Raw genomic sequence first — 20,940 nt, 5'->3', positions numbered from 1 at the left:
GTGTCTCTCTTGTCTCTCTGTCTCTCTCGTCTGTCTGTCTCTCTTTCTGTCTCGCTCATCTCCCATATCTCTGTCTCTCTCTGTGTCTCTCTGTCTCTGTCTCTTTGTCTCTGTCTCTCATCTCTCTGTCTCTGTCTCTTCTGTCTGTCTCTCATCTCTGTCTCTCTGTCTCTGTCATCTCTGTCTCTGCCTGTCTGTCTCTGCCTCTCTCTGTCTCTCATCTCTCTGTCTCTGCCTCTGTCATCTCTGTCTCTCTGTGTCTCTCTGTCTCTGTCTCTCTCATCTCTGTCTCTCCTCTCTGTCACTCTCTGTCTCTCATCTCTCTGTCTCATCTCTGTCTCTCTGCCTTTCTGTCTCTCCTCTCTGTCTCATCTCTGTCTCTCCTCTCTGTCTCTCTCTGTCTCTCCTCTGTCTCTCATCTCTCTGTCTCTTTCATCTCTGTCTCTCTCTGCCTTTCTTTCTGTCTCTCTCTGTCTCTCTCATCTGTCTGTCTCTCTCTCTGTCTCTCTCTGCCTCTCTCATCTCTGCCTCTGTCTGCCTTTCTGTCTCTCTCTCTCTCTTTGTCTCTCTCATGTCTCACTCCTCTCTGTCTCTTTGTTTCTCTCTCCTCTGTCTCTGCCTCTCTCCTCTCTGTCTCTCTCTCTCTGTCTCTCCTCTCTGTCTCTCTCTCTGTCTCTCTTATCTCTGTCTCTCTCTGCCTTTCTGTCTGTCTCTCTCTGTCTCTCTCATCTCTATCTCTTGTCTCTCTGTCTCCCTCTCTTCTTTGTCTCTTTCTTCTCTCTGCATCTCTGTGCCTGTCTCCTCTCTGTCTATCTCTCTCGTCTCTGTCTCTCTCGTCTGTCTCTCTCTCTCTGCATCTCTGGGTCTGTCTCCTCTCTCTTGTCCCTCTGTCTCTTTCCTCCCCGTCTCTCTCTCACCACTCACTCCCTACCCAAACCACAGAAAAGTGAAAGTGAAGTCGCTCAGTCGTGTCCGACTCCTTGCGACCCCACGGACTGTAGCCCACCAGGCTCCTCTGTCCATGGAATTCTCCAGGCAAGGATACTGGAGTGGGTTGCCATTTCCTTCTCCAGAAGATCTTCCAGACCCAGGGACTGAACCCATGTCTCCCGCATGGTAGTCAGACGCTTTACCATCTGAGCCACCAGGGAAGACCAAACCACAGAGGTGACTGCCAAACACATCGTGACACTTCAGATCCCACACTTCTGATTGACGATGCCTTATCTACCATATGGCATAATTTAATGAGCTAAAATTGACCTTTATCTAGTTATTAGTTATAGGCGTATTATTAGCAGAAAATACTCTGTTAGAGTCTTAACCCAGGAAAAAATGATGGGTAGGGACCACACTATAAAGTTAGTGTAGGGCTTCCCTGGCGGTCCAGTGCTCAAGAGTCTGTGCTTCCACGGCCCCCAACGCAGGTTTGACAACTAAGATCCCATAAACCACGAGATGCCACCAAAAAAAAAAAAATCCAGTTAATGCACATTGTGGGGAGGGGATCCATAATCAGGAATTATAATGCAAAGCAGTCCCCAGACCCAGAGTGTAGGGGAAAAAAAGAGGTGGGTTTCTGCAGTGTGGCAGCCTGGGTCACTTTCTACTGCTACCTTCTCCCAAGATCTGTAACCTAAGCATGGGGTTCTTGCTAAATCACATTTAACTCTTTGTGACCCCATGGACTGCAGCATGCCAGGCTTCCCTGTCCATCACCATCTCCCAGAGCTTGCTCAAACTCATGTCCATCCAGTCAGTGATGCCATCCAACCATCTCATCCTCTGTCATCCCCTTCTCCTCCTGCCCTCAATCTTTCCCAGCATCAGGGTCTTTTCCAATGAGTCAGTTTTTCACATCAGGTGGCCAAAGGATTGGAGTTTCAGCTTCAACATCAGTCCTTCCAAAGAACACCCAGGACTGATCTCCTTAAGAATAAACTGGTTGGATCTCCTTGCAGTCCAAGGGACTCTCAAGAGTCTTCTCCAACACCACAGTTCCAAAGCATCAATTCTTCTGTGCTCAGCTTTCTTTATGGTCCAGCCGTGACATCCATACATGACCACTGGGAAAACCATAGCCTTGAGCAGACGGACCTTTGTCAGCAAAGGCATGCTTTGGACTAGAGTGGGTTTATGCTGTGTGTGATACACAGGAACATACACCCTGGGTATCGATGCTTAAATTTCATTTCTCAGCTGTCATTGGAAAGACACCCTCCTTAGGAGGATTTCAAAGACCACTCTCGACAATGCAAAACACAAAACGGCTTGTTAGGAATCTGACTTGAATTGCAGCTGATTTCTGTATTAATTTGGGTGCTTGCTCAGTTGCTCGGTTGTGTCCGACTCTTTGCAACCCCTTGGACTGTAGCCCACCAGGCTCCTCTGACCATGGGATTTTTCAGGCAAGAATATTGAAGTGGGGTTGCCATTCTCGTCTCCAGGGGATCCTCCCGACCCATCTCCCATTAGACGGGTTACTTTTTAAGCCTTTTAATCTGTATTGGTGTTTACATAAGATGAAATGTAAGCATATGAAAAGATAGCATGTGCTGTCATTGGCCGAGATTCTGTTTTGTTTCCTTCAATGAGATTTGATCTGTTTCTTCACAGAGCCTTTCTTTATTAAATGCACTGCAAATATTTTATATACTTACTGGATTTTGAATAGAATCTGTCCATATTTCTTTCTAGGCTTTTATTGCTAGTATAGGACAAAAGCTAAAAAAATTTTTTTTAATTTATTTCTTCTTCTGCATTGTAAGCAAATTGCGTTTTTCCTCTTAATAGGATTTTAATACACCCTCTTAGGTACACATTCATGCTATGAGCTAAAGAGTCACATTTTGTTTGTTCTTTTCCAATACTGATAACACATTTTCATTTACTCCCCTCATTGCATTTTCAAGAAATCTTTTTAAAAAATCGTTTGGCATAATGGAAAGAGAAGGTACATCTGTCTGGTTTTTAAATCTGATCCTGGTATTGATTTTAGAAGATGCTTTTTTTAATGTGAGTTTATTTTTTGTTTGTTTTGTATTATCTTCTTGTTACCTTTTTGCTTTGAGCTGCCTAACTAATTTCGAGTGAATTTCCCATGTCTCTTGATATAATCCCGTGGCTTTCTGCTTGCATGGGTTGAATGAATAGATTATTCTGATATTGATAGATTTTCAAACACAGAAAGGCCTCATCATTCATCCCCATAACCCTGTGTAGGGAAAGGTTATCGTTTGCTGTATTTTTTCATTTTTTATTTTATGGGTGTTTAGCTGAGTTACAATGTTGTGTTAGTTTCAGCTGTACAGCAGGGAGATTCAGTTATACATATATTCATTCCTTTTTAGATTCTCTCATCAGAAGTTATCCCAGAATAGTGAGTAGAGTGACCTGTGTCATTCAATTAGCCCTCATTGTGTAGCTGTTTTGTTCAGAGTGGTGTGTTTGTGTTAATCCCAAACTCCAAATTTATCTATTTCCCCTTTGGTAAGTATAACTTTGTTTTCAATATCGGTAAGTCTGTTTCTGCACTGTAAATAAGTTCACTTATTTCTTTTTTAAAAGTAAAAATGTCTTCTTTTTTTTGAAGGCATAATTAGAGTCCACATATGAATCGAAACTTAGTATGATAATGTAAATATCTAAGTGGATAATCTAAGTATCTAATCTAAGTGGCCAATCTGAATATCTAAATATACTAAGATACTATATACAATCTAAATATAATTTATATACAATCTAAATACAATCTATATACAATCTGAATATACTAAGATACTAAGTGGTATCTTAGTATCTTTCAGTCCACATGTTGCTGCAAAGGGCATTATTTCATTCCTTTCATGGCCGAGTAATGTTCCATTGTGTGTGCATATCTCCTGTTTATCCATTCCTCCGCTGACGGACGTTGAGGTTGCTTCTCTGGCTATTGTAAATACTGCTGCTATGAAGTGCGGGGCACAGGCATCCTTTTCGGTTATGTTATTTTTTTTTTTAGAAAAGCTATCATTTTTGAACGTGGTAACAGATTTTAAAGACACTGATGTTCTCCAACTGTGTCGGGATAGCAGTGTTCTGTTCCCAAGTGTCTTCACACTTCTCCAGGCTGAGCACAAGGAAGAAATCTACCCACGTGTCCGTCTTCCGCCTCCTAGCTTCTTAAGCTTCAGGGACACGAGAATGTGAGTTCACAGCTGCAAGGAACTGTCTTGGAGCACACTCTGGGAGATGGTAAAGAACAGGGAAGCCTGGGGAACTGCAGTCCATGCCGTTGCAAAGAGTTGGACATGACTTGTGACTAAACAACAACCAAAATGCATTAACGCCAGGGGGCCCCCGATTTTGGAAGGAAGAGTCTTCTTGTGCTAAGCTTCGAAAAGTGTGAAGACACTTGGGAATAGAAAACATGCCTCTGAGTCTTCATGTCTGATGGCCTGGTATCTATTTAGGAACAGAGCAAATTGATCCTCTTTATTGGAGAAGCAGTGTTATTTCTAACAAATAAACATAACAGACATATAGATATCATTTGGTTCCACACACTTATACTTCTGAAAGCCTTCACTAATTTGACACAGAAACTGGGTCAAAAATACACCCCCCCCCAAAAAATGTCATGTGATGACTTGGAAAACTTTCTTTTTGACCACAAAGGCACATACCACATGGAATCTTAGTTCCCTGACCAGGAATCGACCCCACGCCCTCTACAGTGGAAGGACTTAGTCTTAATCAGTAGACCACCAGGAAAGTACCCTGGAAAACATTTTTATAGGACAGATGAGAAAGCTACAAATTCAACTTCACAGTGTAATTTATTTTTCTATATTATACCTCCTTCATAAAAATTGCTTACATTAATACAATTATAACTAATTGTTAGAATAAATCTTAAATTTCTAGGCATAAATTTTCATTTAGAGAAGTGACATTTGCCAATATGTGAGTCTTTTGTTCTGTGCATATAAAAACCTATGCTTGTTTATTTTTCTGCTCTTAAAAAAATAGAAGCCGTACTGCATTTAAACTGGAACAAAAGGACCGTTTCTGAGCGCACATACTGTTTGGAGATACCGAGGAAACATTTCATGCAAAGATGGGCACAATAAAGGACAGAAACAGCCCATACTGTAGACGGCAACAATAATCTGAAATTTAGTTTGTCTCCCAATTAAATTCTACCTAGACTTATTAGTGGTCCAAATTGAATTTTATTGTCCTGTATAATTGCTAATGATAGTTAATCAGCAATAAAGATGCAAGTATTTCTGGTTTTGGTTTGAAGGCTTTTTTTTTTTTTTTATCCTCTCACATTATCCACTAATGAGAACATTTTAGAGAACTGGATCTAGCAGTTTCTTCTAAAAACATTAAGTACAAACTCAGTCAGGCAGTGTTTCCTACAGGATTTATGCCACTTCTGGATGATACAAAACTGGGATCTCAAAAAGCTACCTCTGTGAGGGAATCTGTTTCTTTGTATTTCATGCTGCTGTCCAGAACCTATAAAAACCATTGTTGACTGTTTTTTTAAAAAAAAAAATTTCACCCCTCTTTTCTTGTCTGAACTGCTGAATCATACTGAGATGTTAAATCAGGAAAAACAGTAGTTGCAGTAAACGCAGTCCTGTGCTCTGTCTTCACCACTTAGGGCAGAAAGAAGGAAGTGGAATGAAAAAAACAAGAATGAAACCCATTCTGAATAGAAAGAACAAGAAGAGTAACTCACAGTAACTTCAGTTCAGTTCAGTGGCTCAGTCGTGTCCGACTCTTTGCGACCCCATGAATCGCAGCACGCCAGGCCTCCCTGTCCATCACCAACTCCCGGAGTTCACTCAGACTCACTTGAACTCAACTGAATCTCTTGCAAAAAAACTAGTGGCTATACCAAAACAGATACAGACTCACAGACGTTGAGAACAGATTGTTGCTTACCAGTGGGGGACGAGTCCGTGATGAGCAGATAGATCCTACTGCATAAAAAATCAGGACCTCCTGAATAGCAAAAAGAACTATACTCAACATACTGTAATAAACTATAATGGGAAATAATCAGAGAAAGAACATATGTATATATAACCGAAACACTGTGCTGTTCACCTGAAATATTGTAAACAACTCTACTTCAAAATTTCTTTTTTTTTCAAAGCAGATCTACTGTGTCAGTAAACCTTAAAAGCTCAATTCCAGAATGTGCTATGAACATAGCAGACATCTGTTTAAATCGGGCCTGATGGCTCGTCCATCCCTACTGTTGGATGAGTAAGACACACAGCAAAATGCTTTCGTTGCACCCACTGAGTTGTAACCATCACACAGCATCCTATAAAATTATGAAAATCTGGTGGGCTGCAGTCCATGGGGTCTCTAAGAGTCGGACACGACTGAGCGACTTCCCTTTCACTTTTCACTTTCATGCATTGGAGAAGGAAATGGCAACCCACTCCAGTGTTCTTGCCTGGAGAATCCCAGGGACGGGGGAGCCTGATGGGCTGCCGTCTATGGGGTCGCACAGAGTCGGACACGACTAAAGCGATTTAGCAGCAGCAGCAGAGACTCACTGGGCTTGATTTGAGCAAACTCTGGGATGATAGTGAGAGACAGGGAAGCCTGGCGCGCTGCAGCCCATAGGGTCGCCAAGAGTCGGAGACGACCTAGCGACTGAGCAAGAAAGCAAGTTCTTTTTTGCAAATACAGCGACAGAAAGGCCTGTTAGGTGTTCTGGATATAGTATGTCTTATTACTTAGCATCAGTGGTAGAGAATTGAAAGTCACAAGGAGCAGCAGGCCCTGTGTTCCTTCCTAAGCAAGGGCCTCTGTTTTCTTGTGTAAAGAGTCACGTTAGGACCCATTGGAGGCTAGGGAACAGGGCTTAATAAGCAGGCATGTGTAGGAGACAACGTTAACGCGTAACTTTATGAAGCTCTTCACTGCGGTATTGAAAACATTAGGCTCAGGATCACTTAACCGTATCAGCTCATTAAGCAAAATATATTCCGGGTTTTGCATGTAAATCTACACATGAAACTAGGAGAGAGTGTCTTGTGCTGACAACCTGAGATTTGAGAAGGAGACAGGTAGGGTTTTGGTTAATTTTTTTGGATCCGACCTTTTCCAAGCAACTGAGCATCTATGTCTGCTGAGCGTAGGCTGTGTCCATGACAAAGACTTAACAGGGTTTATTGTCTTTGAAATGTTGGCTTTGAAAGGAATGCGTCCTTGCAGCCCATTTGGGGCAGAAAATGAGATGATCTCATAGATGGTAATAGCAGTCCTTGGGGCTTCCCTGGTGGCTCAGATGGTCAAGAATCTGCCTGCAATGCAGGAGACTCAGATCTCATCCTTGGGGGGTTGTGAAGATGCCCTGGAGAAGGAAATGGCAACCCACTCCGGTATTCCTACCTGGAGAATCTCATGGACAGAGGAGCCTGGTGGGCTACAGTCCATGGAGTCACAAAGAGTTGGACACAACTGAAGTGACTAGACAAAAGCAAAATATACATATTCTTTGTTTAATATCCTATACCTTTATAGGTTATTGAATGTAATTCCAGTGCTTATGCAGGGTCCTTGTTGGTTACCTTGTAGCTGTCTGTATGTCTCAATCTGAAACTCCTAATCTGTCCCAAGCACCCCTCTTTGGTAACCATACGTTTATTTTCTATGTCTCTGAGTCTGCTTCTGTTTTGTAAATAAGTTTATTTGTATATATTTTTTCAGTTTCCACATATAAATGATATCATATGACATTGGTCTGTCTTTCAAATGTGTGTAGTTGATGGGAAGAGCATTGTTTTGGTATAACTTTCTTGTGTGTGTGTGTGTTGTGTGTGTGTGTTGTTGTGTGTGTGTTATGTGTGTTTGTGTGTGTTTGTGTGTTGTGTGTGTTTGTGTGTTGTGTGTTGTGTGTGGTTGTGTGTTGTGTGTGGTTGTGTGTTGTGTGTGTTTGTGTGTTGTGTGTGTTTGTGTGTTGTGTGTGTTGTGTGTGTTTGTGTGTTGTGTGTGTGTGTGTGTGTTTGTGTGTGTGTGGTGTGTGTTTGTGTGTTGTGTGTGTTGTGTGTGTTTGTGTGTTGTGTGTGTTTGTGTGTGTTGTGTGTGTGTGTTGTGTGTTTTGTGTGTTGTGTGTGTTTGTGTGTTGTGTGTGGTTGTGTGTTTGTGTGGTGTGTGTTTGTGTGTTGTGTGTGTGTTGTGTGTGTGTTTGTGTGTTGTGTGTGTCTGCATGTACCCACTCAGCAGCTCAGTTTTATACTGGAAGAAAAAACAAGTGTCAATATTAGTCTCTCAGTCGTGTCCAATTCTTTGTGGACTGTACTCCACCAGGCTCCTCTGTCCACGGGATTCTCCAGGCACAATTACTGCAGTGGTTGCCCATTCCTATCTCCAAGGGATCTTCCAAGCTCAGGGATCAAACCTGGATTCCTTGCACTGCAGGCAGATTCTTTACCACTGAGCCCATAGCAATCATACATACCAGGATTTCGAAACGTGTACGCAAGGTGAAGGAAGGAAATCTACATAGATTCAACCATGCTTGTGCAAAAGAGATATTCTACCCATGTCGTTACGGAAAAGTGAAGCATGAAAACCCGCTTCTTTGCCGTCTAACCACTGGACTGCACTCTTGTTTTTTCAGGAAAATATTTATTTGGCTGAGCTGGGTCTTATTTGGGGCATATGGGGTCATGGTTCTCTGACGCGGGATCGAACCCGGGGCCCCTTTCCACTGAGAGCACACAGTCTTAGCCATTAGTCCACTGGGGCGGACTGTGTGCCCTGCCTTGGATAAGTGGCACCATTTGAAAGATTTCACTGCCTCTGTGATTCTTTACCAGCTGAACTACCAATGAAGCCCTCGCTGCCTCTAGTTCAGGTTTAATTCATTCTAAAACAGTTTTGTTTTGTTTTTTAATCTGATTTTACGAATTTTGTTTAATTAAAGGATAATTGCTTTATAGATTCTGTGGCTTTATAGATTCTGTGGTTTTCTGCCAAATATCAACATGAATCAGCCGTAGACCTCCCTTCCGTCTTGAGCCTCCCTCCCATCTCCCTCCCCACCCGTCCCCTCTAGGTTCTTACTGAGCCCCTAAGACAGCGTGCTAACTCCAGTCCTGCCCTTACAAATAGCAGTTTGCCTAGGGAAAAGCTGGAATATGACCGAGGTTCATTGTCTGCCTGCCGGTGGCTGTTTGTTTTCCGGGGGCTCACGCAACGCCCTCTTAACGTCCGTAGCTTCGCGTTGATCACAAGGTTCCGTCCACTTATCGACTCTGCCAGGAAGTTGGTGTCCATCCGCGACCGTGCACCACTGGCCACGCACTCCCGCAAAGGTAAGCCCGGTCCATTGAACCCCAGGACTCCTGAATCTGGTTTTCTTTACCTTCAATGCTCGTCTTTTTATGAAACTCAGACTGCTCATTTGAGGACCCAAAAGTAGGAAGATCCAGCTACAGTTAGCTTTCCTGTCTATGTATTCACCCTGTCTGTCTTTCGAAATCCCCCAGACCTTTGCACCTCTTTATACGCTCACAGATATATGGTATTTATAAGCGTGTTTTGCACGTCTTGTTTTTGCTTTAGTGCTAAAGCAGGATTTGTGGGCTTTAACAGTGGTGGTATTTGATGCTGGATAATCCTATGCTCTGTTGGGGGGTTGCACATGATTGGGTATATTTAGCAGCATCTCTGACCTCTTTCCCCGCTGACACCAGGAGCATCCTCAGTTGGGATAACCTAAACTGCACCCCTATGTTGCTAAATGTACTCCATGCTCTGGGACCAAAGTTGCACCTGTTAAGAATCTCTGCTCCAGACAGTTAATGGTACACCACTCATCTCTCCACTAGATCAGACGTGTCCTGATGATGCTGTTGTTGAGTCGTGTCAGACTCTTTGAGACCCCCAGGGACTGCAGCATGCCAGGCCTCCCTGTCCATCACCAGCTCCCTGAGTTGCTCAAACTCGTGTCCATCGAGTCGGTGATGCCATCCAACCATCTCATCCTCTGTTGCTCCCTTCTTCTCCTGCCTTCGATCTTTCCCATCCTCAGGGTCTTTTCCTGGAAGTCAGTTCTTTACATCAAGTAGCTTAAATATTGGAACTTCAGCATCAGTCCGTCCAATGAATATTCAGCACTGTATGGTTTATGTCTGTATGTAAAAGAAATGTGTGCAATGATGCACTGCCGACTTTTGCACTGGTGCAGGGATTTATCTCTGGGATTAAATTGGATTGGGTGGAGCGGGGGTGATGTTTAGCAAAATGACTGTGGCTCAGCATGGTTCACTGGAGACAGGTCACTGGTACAAGGAGAAAAAATATATAAACATGGTATTGTGTCTTCACTGTAAATAAAACATGAAATTTTTACACAGCCCAAAAGATACGAAACAAACACCAGTTTGACCCTTTATAAGAAATTAAGTTGGAGACACAGTTTCAAACCAGAAGAACTGTTGCATAGAAATTCACACCCAAGGTGGGGAGGTTGTCAGGGTCCCCGAATTTCACGTTGATCACCCTGAGACTGAGGACTTAAGGTCAAACTTGACATTAATTAATAACGTCGGCAGCTTCCGTCTACCTTCAGGTGCCTGTTAGTTTTAAGTTTGTCAACATGGTGAAAATAATTTTGTTTTGTACAGCTACTGGTTCAGAAATATAGTGGTGTTGCACAGTGTTCATATATGTATCAAATGCTGTCTCCTTCTGTCTGATGAACCTGAGAGTCCATCGCCGATGCTTTAAAAAAAATAAATGTTTAAGTGTAACCATTGATAATGTCAGTTGCTATATTTGCAAACAAAAAAGTGAACCAAAAGACTATCACTGTGAATGTAATATGTGTTGCTATCACCAATATTTTTGAGAGAAATTCATGATAATGAAGGCATGCACAAATGGCTACTTTCATAAAATTCTCTTATTCCACACTTAGGAACTTATCCTTAGAAATGTGCCTAAGAGCCAAGTGTTCTTTACTATAGAAGGTTCACAGCATTTTGAATGCAGACCTGCTCCACATAATGTCAGTGTCCAGTCATAAATCTCAACAGACACAAATTTGAGCAAACTCGGGGAGATGGTGAAGGACAGGGAAGCCTGGCGTGCTGCAGTCCGCGGGGTCGCAAAGAGCTGGACACGACTGAGCGGATGAACAACAAGAAATCAATTAAAGGAGCGTTGTGTGATGGGATTTTTAAGTGAAAAAGTTTGCTACAGAGCATTTCAAGTAGTCTCAATTATGTAAATGTATACAAATGTGTAGCAGCAACAGGGAGACTGCAGAAAATTGAAGGGATAAAAAGAGACCGGTGATGAAAGAGGAACGCATTCAGAAGAAGACTGAAAAATACCTACATTCTGATAGAAACGGGACACAGAAGCTGATCACTGCCTTGTTGCCATATTTCTTTGCATATTTCTTTCCTCTGTCCACAAGGGGCTCACTAGCTACAGACTGCAGAGTGCATGGTCTGTTCAAGGATGTCAGTCCTCAGCCAGTATGACCTTTACTCTGAAAGCCATAAATCCTGGCTTCTCCTAGGAGCTCTGGTCTCCTCTCTGTTCTTTGAAAACTTGGAATCAAGGGGGAAGCCGTCTAACTATTTCAAGATCCCTGTACATTAAACTCTTCAAAACTAATGGGTGCACAGTCTCTATGGCCATCTAGAGATGGCTCCTCCACCATCGCAGGCTAGCCACGATGGATGTTCTTGCTATCTTTTCACGATTGCAGTCCAGTTCAGTCACTCCGTCGCGTCTGATTCTTCGTGACCCCGTGGACTGCAGCACGCCAGGCTTCCCTGTCCTTCACCAACTCCCAGAGCTTGCTCAAACTCACATCCCATCGAGTCGGTGAGGCCATGTTTCATGTTTTAGCGTTGCTTAATTGACGTATAGTCGATTTACAAGGTTGTGTGACTTTCTGCTGTACAGCAAATTGATTCAGGTTTATATATATAATATTGTTCGTATTGTCTTCTGTGACGGCTTATTACAGGATATTGAATATAGTTCCCTGTACTTTACAGTGCAAAGTTGTCATTTGTCATCCTGTGTATACACTAGTCTGCCTCTACTAATCCCAGCCTCCCACCCGTCCCTCCCCCACGGCAATCACGAGTCTGTCCCCTGTGTCTGCGGGTCTGTTTTCTGTCTCACAGATCAGCTCCTTTGTGCCGTGTATTAGATTCCACGTATCAGCGGTCTCATACAGTATTTGCATTGCTCTTTCTGACTCAGTTCAGCTAGTGTGATCGTCTCTAGGTCCATCCATGTTCCTGCATTTGGCATCAGTTCATTCGTTTTGCTGGCTGAGTAATATTCCTCTCTGTATGTTTAGCACTTCTTTGTTACATGATGGATGTGCTTGCTTGCGAACTTCCTTTCTCCCAGAGAGGCTGCTTTCCCAGTACATGGTGTGGAGTTTCTGCACCCAGGGAAGGGCATGCCTCCTACCTCTTGCTTTGGGCACATGCTCGTTTTCCTCTTTGTCCGCTGAGCTGGAAAGCAAACCAGGATTGCATGTCGCTGCCCCCTCTGGAGTCTGGGGCGAACACTAAGCGTCTGTCTGTGCACCTGCTTCTGTTGCTGCTACCGCGTCAGTGGAGAGAATGAGTGATACGTGTGTGTGTGTGAAATTAAAAGGAGCACTTAAGAAGCACCAGAGAGGTTCTTAAGAAGAGGCTGCAAGGCAGCTGGATGTGGAAGAAATGTAGGGCTTCAGATGTTTATGAAATAACAATGTTCAGAGGAACAGACTGGTTTCTTCTGAAGAAATGGGTGCTTGACCTTCAGGTCAGCCCAAAAGTAAACGCTAGATGATCTAAACATCTGTGTCTATCTTCTGCCTGTTCTCCATCTATTACCTCTCTACATATCTATGCGTCCTCTATTTATTATCTACCTACGAAGTCAATTTCAGTATCATATTTAGAGCCTTTTAGAAGGGACAGTCTGGAGCAGGAACTGGCTACCCACTCCAATATCCTTGCCTGGAGAATTTCATGGACAGAGGAGCCTGGTAGGCTGCAGTCCATGGGTCACTAAGAGTCAGACACGACTGAGTGACTTCACTTTCACTTTTCACTTTCATGCATTGGAGAACGAAAGGGCAACCCACTCCAGTGTTCTTGTCTGGAGAATCCCAGGGACGGGGGAGCCTGGTGGGCTGCCATCTATGGGGTCGCACAGAGTTGGACACGACTGAAGCGACTTAGCAGCAGCAGCAGCAGCCTGTACCTTCTCCAGGGGACCTTGGCAACCCAGGGATCGAACCCAGGTCTCCCGCATGGCAGGCAGATTCTTTACCAGCTGAGCCACCGGGGAAGCCCACACTCAGGCAGACACAGAGAGAAAAGTGCAGGAGAGAATGTCGTGAAATGACGTAGAAGGATGCCCTCTGTGGACTGGACTCTGCCCCTCTGTCTGCATACGCACGGATGGACACTCACTGTGGATAAAGAATTTGTGAGAGCTTTCATCAGACCCTAACATAAGAATCTGGGCCCCCAGAGCAAACTCACCTGGGAATATTCTCAAGAACGGTTCATCGCCTGTAAAGTGTTTAGCTGATAACCACCCAAGGCGAAAATGCTGCTCAGAGAAAGCACGGCACTTGAAAACATAATTAATACTATTAGTGCAGAACGCAAGTTGTAACTCTTCAAGGAATTTTCACGTTTGCCGTGCCATTCAAAGAGTTCTATGTTTCCCATGATCCTTTATGGGTTTTTACATTTATTTTATTGAACTTTTTGTTTGGTCTTGGAGTGTAGCCAATTAACAATGTTGTGATGGTTTCAGGTGGACAGCCAAGGGACTCAGCCATCCATACACACGTATCCCTTCACCCCAAGATTCGCATCCCATCCAGGCTACCGCATGACATGGAGCAGAGTCCCCTGTGCCGTCCAGCAGGTCCTTGCTGGTTCTCCATGTTAAACACAGCAGTGTGTCCATGTCCACCCCAGACTCCCCGACTATCCCTTCCCCCGTCCTTCCCCGCTGGGAACCATAAGTTGCTCTCTCAGTCAGTAAGTCTGTGTTAAAGTGTTCTTTATGATCAGATGTGGGCTTTTGCCAAAACTGCTCTGAAATTAGATAAAGATGAAGCCTAGGACTAGGAAGTTTTAAGGGCGCGATTTAATTACAAAAGAGATGGACCTCCAAAGATTGTGTTGTGTGAGATGCTGACACACAACAGGGGCAGAAAACCCACTTTGCCTTTAAAGGAGTCTGATCTGAACTCTCGGCATTTATTCAGATGTTCACAGTCTGTCTTGTATGAGAACAGTCGTTTTGACATAAATAGATGCAGCTTTGAAGAAGTGAGTTTTGTTATAAGCCACCGACAGTGAAACATAATCCTCTTTATAAAGAAGGAAAGCTTGCCCCAGTCGTCAGGGGACCTCAATTTATTTTTGCTTACCCCCGCAAGATCATATACTGTTTTGAAAGAAGGCTTTGAGAAAATAAAAAGCAGAAATGTGCTGAATCATTCATTCTTACAAAACATAGTATGGTTGGTTTCTACCACTTCAGACTACGTGGCAGAATACATCAGAGTGATGACATTTAAAAAGATTTAAACAGAAACAGGTTGCTTTGGTTGCAACGTGATGAAGGAGTTTTCACACTGTTATCGAAATGACCAAGGAAACCAATGCAGTGGTGCGTAAATGAAGCCTTTCGTATTTGTTGTTGCTTTTGTCCAGGCACTAAGTCACGTTCAGCTCTTTGTGACCCCATGGACTGCAGCACGCCAGGCCTCCCTGTCCATCACCATCTCCCAGAGCTTGCTCAAACTTTTGTCCATCGAGTTGGTGATGCCATCCAACCATCTCATCCTCTGTCGTCCCCTTCTCCTCCTGCTCCCAATCTTTCCCAGCATCAGGGTCTTTTCCAGTGAGTCAGCTCTTTGCATCAGGTGGCCAAAGCATTAGAGTTTCAGCTTCAGCATCAGTCCTTCCAATGAACACCCAGGACTGATCCCCTTTAGGATGGACTGGTTGGATCTCCTTGCAGTCCAAGGGATTCTCAAGAGTCTTCTCCAACACCACAGTTCAAAAGCATCAATTCTTCTGCGCTCAGCTTTCTTTATAGTCCAATTTTCACATCCATACATGACCACTGGAAAAACCATAGCCTTAACTAGACAGGCCTTTTTGACAAAGTAATGTCTCTCCTTTTTAATATGCTGTCTAGGTTGGTCATAAATTTCCTTCCAAGGAGTAAGTGTCTTTTAATTTCATGGCTGCAGTCACCATCTGCAGTGATTTTGGAGCCCAGAAAAAAAAAGTCTGCTACTGTTTCCACTATTTCTCCATCTATTTGCCATGAAGTGACAGGACCGGATGCCATGATCTTTGTTTTGTGAATGTTGAGCCTTAAGCCAACTTTTTCACTCTCCTCTTTCACTTTCATCAAGAGGCTCTTTAAGTTCCTCTTCACTTTCTGCCATCAGGGTGGTGTCATCTGCATATCGGAGGTTATTGATATTTCTCCCGGCAATCTTAATTCCAGCTTATGTTTCCTCCGGCCCAGCGTTTCTCATGATGTATTCTGCATATAAGTTAAATAAACAGGGTAACAATATACAGCCTTAACATACTCCTTTTCCTATTTGGAACCAGTCTGTTGTTCCATGTCCAGTTGTAACTGTTGCTTCCTGACCTGCATATAGGTTTCTCAAGACGCAGGTCAGATGGTCTGGTATTCCCATCTCTTTCAGAATTTTCCATAGTTTGTTGTGATCCACACAGTCAAAGGCTTTGGCATAGTCAATAAAGCAGAAGTAGGTGTTTTTCTGGAACTCTCTTGCTTTTTTGATGATCCAGCGGATGTTGGCAATTTGATCTCTGGTTCCTCTGCCTTTTCTAAAACCAGCTTGAACATCTGGAAATAGGGAACCTTTCAGTATTTTCTTTTTGTCTTTTCAATGAGAAGTTCAGAGAGTTCATGTTTCATTACCGAGTGACAGTGAAATATTTGGAAGATCCTCCTACTGAAATCAGAGGACCATTGTGACTGCTAGCTCTCAATGTCTTCCATTCATAGTGTTTATGTGTTGAATAAAATGAAGTCAAAATATTAAATAATTCAGCACAAGTATACAGTATGGTGAACTGGCTCCTTATCAACTTGGGATCTTCAGCTTCTTCAACAGACCATAAGGAAGTTTTTGTTGCTCTATTTTCACAGAAAGCAAAGTCAGTTAAGTGATATTTTCTTTCTACCTCAACATTTTTTTGTTGTTGTTACTAAGGATTTTTTTTGTTTCTGAAAATATAACTTTGAACAGCTTTGCTTATTATGATGATGTTCAACTAGTAAGTTTAAAAAAAAACATGTTTTTTGTTCACTCGCAGTATAGTTGATTTACAGTGGCTTCCCTGGTGGCTCAGATGGTAAAGTATCCACGTGCAGTGCGGGAGACCTGGGTTCAGTCGCTGGGTCCGGAAAATTCCTTGGAGAAGGGCATGGCAACCCACTCCAGTGTTCTTGCCTGGAGAATCCTATGGACAGAAGACCATGGGTCCAAAAAACACTGGATGTGACTGAGCAGCTAAGTGCACATTTTCTGCGTTACAGCACAGTGAATCAGTTATAGAAATATCGTGTTCCGTGTTATTTTCCATGATGGTTTATCCCAGGGTGTTTAATGTAGCTGCCTGTCCTCTACCGTAGGAACTTGTTGTTTATCCACCCTGTTTATAATCGTATCTGTTTATAATTTATCCTCCCTGTTTATCATTTATCCACCTGTTTATAATTATATCTGCTAACCCCAAACTCCCAGCCCCATCTTCCCCCTGCCTCCTTAGCAACCACAAATCTCTTCTCTGATTGCGACTTGATTTCCGTTTTCTACATACATTCATTGTGGTCAGAGTTTAGGTTCCACGTATAAGTGATATCGTACAGTCTTTGTCCTTCTGTTTCTGACTCACTTCACTTGGTACGATCATCTCCAGACCCATCCATGTTGCCGCAACTGGCATCGTGTCTTCCCTTTTCATGGCCGAGTCATATTCCGTTGTATGTATGCACCACATCTTGATCCATTCCTTTGTCGCTGGACGCTTAGGTTTCTTCCACACCTTGGCTATTTTAAATAGTGCTGCAATGAACACTGAGGGGCATGCATTTTCTAGTCATGCTTTTCTCTTCAATATACACCCTAGAATGGGATTGCTGGATTGTACGGCAATTCTGCTTTTAGCTTTCTGAGGAGCTTCCAAACTGTTCTCCATTCCGGCTGCAACCAATTAAATTGCCACCAACAGAGTGAGAGGGTTCCCATTTTTCCATAGCCTCTCCAGCATTTTCAACTGTTTCATTTTTAAGTGGGGGTAAGGGAGAAGTAAAAAGCTGTGTTGGAAATCTGCTGCTGCTGCTAAGTCACTTCAGCTGGGTCTGACTCTTTGTGTTTATCTTGGCTACAACTTTTACCATAAACTAGGCAATGGCACCCCACTCCAGTACTCTTGCCTGGCAAATCCCATGGGCGGAGGAGCCTGGTGGGCTGCAGTCCATGGGGTCGCTAAGAGTCGGACACGACTGAGCGACTTCCCTTTCACTTTTCACTTTCATGCATTGGAGAAGGAAATGGCAACCCACTCCAGTGCTCTTGCCTGGAGAATCCCAGGGATGGGGGAGCCTGGTGGGCTGCCGTCTATGGGGTCGCACAGAGTCGGACACGACTGAAGCGATGCAGCAGCAGCAGCAGCAGCAGCAGCAGGAAATAGCTATTTTTCAACATGAAAAAGATACAGACATTTATGGTGAATTTTTCATTTTAAGTAAAACACATATGGGTTACTATTTACAGGGTCTCTTTTCTTTCTTAACCGTGTGACTTTTGACAGAACCATGTCACTCCCAGCATGCACAATCTTGAGCATGGGTACTTTTGACTTGGATTTTGAGTAACTGTTTCTGATCACAGTTGTGGGACAGTTTAAATTTGTCATACTCCCCATTTGAATTTTCATCCTTGCTGTAAATCCAACACATTGCAATCATGAAAACTGTTAGGAAGAGTTGTTGATCAATGATGTATATACTTTATACAAATTGTCTGGTAATTTCAACTTTATTGAGCATTAAAAAGAAAAAATAACTGTTCTATAATGCATCAAAATACAACACAATATTCATCACATCCTGAAAATAGATGTGATGTGGACACTAACTGATTTCAAGTTGCAATCATAGAGACAATTTATTCATTCTGAATATTTTAAAACGTTCTTCCTATTTCTTATAAACCAGTTAATGACTCTCTGTTTCCATAAGTTGCAGTATCAGCCTTCTTGTTTTCATGATACACGGTCATCTCCTGCATTTACAGTCATGTTTGCAGAGTTTTTTTTTTTTTTTTTCGCATTTGCAGCTTGCTTTGCTTGCGGACTTTCAACCACTTTGATATTGAAGCTCATCCTATAAAACTTTTTTCTGATCGTAAACGATTAAACATTTTATAAACTTTTATATTGTATCTAAAAATGTCATAGAGTGACTGTTCACCATTTTAAATCTTTTTTGAGCAAATATTCCATGGAACACCAAACCTTGCCCCTTTGAAAGTTCTAGTCTGCTGGGGGTAGGAGAAGGTTGTCATAGGGACATGTCTGCATACATGTGTGTTTCTAATTTCTATGTTGATTTTTTTCTGAAAAATGTTTTGTAAAGAAGTCTTTGTGGCAGTCTTTGTAAAGAAGGCTTTGTAAAGAAGTCTTAGTGGCAGCAGTTGGCATCTTCGTGAGTCATGCCTAATCTTTCGTTGTGATGCTAACTTCGTTTTCCCAGGTCACATAGGATTTTAGTTCCCTGACCAGGAATCAAACCCCCGCCTCCTGCGTGGCCAGGCGGATTCTCAACCACTTGACCACCAGGGAAGTTCTTTCCTATAGATTTATAAAGGAGGTGACTTTTATGCTGAATAAATGCATATGTACTGCAGCATGGTCATTATTTCTGTTTCTCAGTAAGTCGCTACCCCTTTGAAACCCAATAAACATGGTTAAGGACCACCTCAAAGCCATCTGTGTATTTGTTGCTGCTGCTGCTGCTAAGTCACTTCAGTCGTGTCCGACTCTGTGCGGCCCCATAGACGCAGCCCAACAGGCTCCGCCAACCCTCGGATTCTCCAGGCAAGAACACTGGAGTGGGTTGCCATTTCCTTCTCCAATGCATGAAAGTGAAAAGCGAAAGGGAAGTCGCTCAGTCGTGTCTGACTCTTCGAAAAGACCCCATGGACTGCAGCCCACCAGCCTTCTCCGTCCATAGTATTCTCCAGGCAAGAGTACTGGAGTGGGGTGCCATTGCCTTCTCCGTGTTTCTTTTAGCAGGAATCATCTACAGGTTTCCTTCTCTAGAATTCCCAGTGAAGCAAATGTAAAAAAAAAAAATACAGCTTCCTTACGTAAACTCTGGGTCAGATTTCCTTTGGGCAAAGTCTGCCCACATGGATCCAGGCCAACCCAAAGAATAATATAATTAGAAGTAGGTTTAAAAATGTCTGGGCTTCCCTGGTGGCTCAGATGGTAAAGATTCTGCCTGCCATGTGGGAGATCTGGGTGCAGCCCCTCGGTGGGGAAGATCCCCTGGAGGAGGGCGTGGCAACCCACTCCCGTATTCTGGCCTGGAGAATCCCATGGACAGAGGAGCCTGGCGGGCTACAGTCCGTGGAGTCACAGAGAGTCAGACACGACTGAGCGACTAACACTTTCCCTTTCATAAAGATGTCTGTCATCACCTTCCTAGAAACACTGCTAGTTTTTCCACCGGGAACCACCAAATGTGATGTATAGCCTGAGATATATTTGTCTACCATCTTTCATACCTGCATTTCATAACGTTCAAAATGAGTCAGGCATGAAAAATACACAGACCTTGGAACATTAATAAGGGTCTGAAATATGTTTTCTTCCTGAAGGTTTTAGATCTTCAGATACTCCGCCACCGCTGGCAGCATTTGAACATGATGAAGTGGAGTCAGAAGGAGTAAGGCAGGTAACCTGCTGGAAACCCACATATTGAAGCTTTGTGTTTACTCTGTAGAGGAGACGCCTGATCTTGAATTCTCTGACCTCAGAGAGGCTTGTCAACCCCCCTACAAAGCGTATATATTTACCATTTACTCTGAGGCATCAGAATTACATAAAATATGTAGACTCATATTAGGGAATTATTATCTTTGGTGGCTCAGATGGTCAAGAATCTGGCCACAATGCAGGAGACCTGAGTTCAATCCCTTAGCTGGGAAAATGCCCTGGAGGAGGGCATGGCAACCCACTCCAGTATTCCTGCCTGGAGAATCCCACGGACAGAAGAGCCTGGTGGGCTACAGTCCACGGGGTCGCAAAGAGTCAGACATGACTTAGCGACTAACACACACACATACCACAAGAAAGCTGGCTTAAAACTCAGCGTTCATAAAATTAAGATCATGGCATCTGGTCCCATCACTTCATGGCAAATAGATGGGGAAACAATGATTGACTTTATTTTCTTGGGCTACAAAATCACTGCAGACAGTGACTGCAGCCATGAAATTAAGAGATAGTTTGCCCCTTGGAAGAAATGCTATGACCAACCTAGACAGCATATTAAAAAACAGAGACATTACTTAACCGACAAAAGTCCTTCTAGTCAAAGGTTTGGTTTTTCCAGCAGTCATGTACGGATGGGAGAGTTGGACCATAAAGAAGGCTGAGCGCCGGAGAATTGATGCTTTTGAGCTGTGGTGTTGGAGAAGACTCTTGAGAGGCCCCTGGCCTGTAAGGAGATCAAACCAGTCAATCCTATAAGGAGATCAAACCAGTCAATCCTAAAGGAAATCAGTCCTGGGTGTTTATTGGAAGGACTGATGCTAAATCTGCAATACTTTGGCCACCTGATGTGAGGAGTCGACTCATTGGAAAAGACCCT

The sequence above is a fragment of the Bos mutus genome, chromosome X, assembly GCF_027580195.1.
Source record: "Bos mutus isolate GX-2022 chromosome X, NWIPB_WYAK_1.1, whole genome shotgun sequence".
Lineage (NCBI taxonomy): Eukaryota > Metazoa > Chordata > Mammalia > Artiodactyla > Bovidae > Bos > Bos mutus.
Note: the sequence above shows the minus strand (reverse complement) of the source record.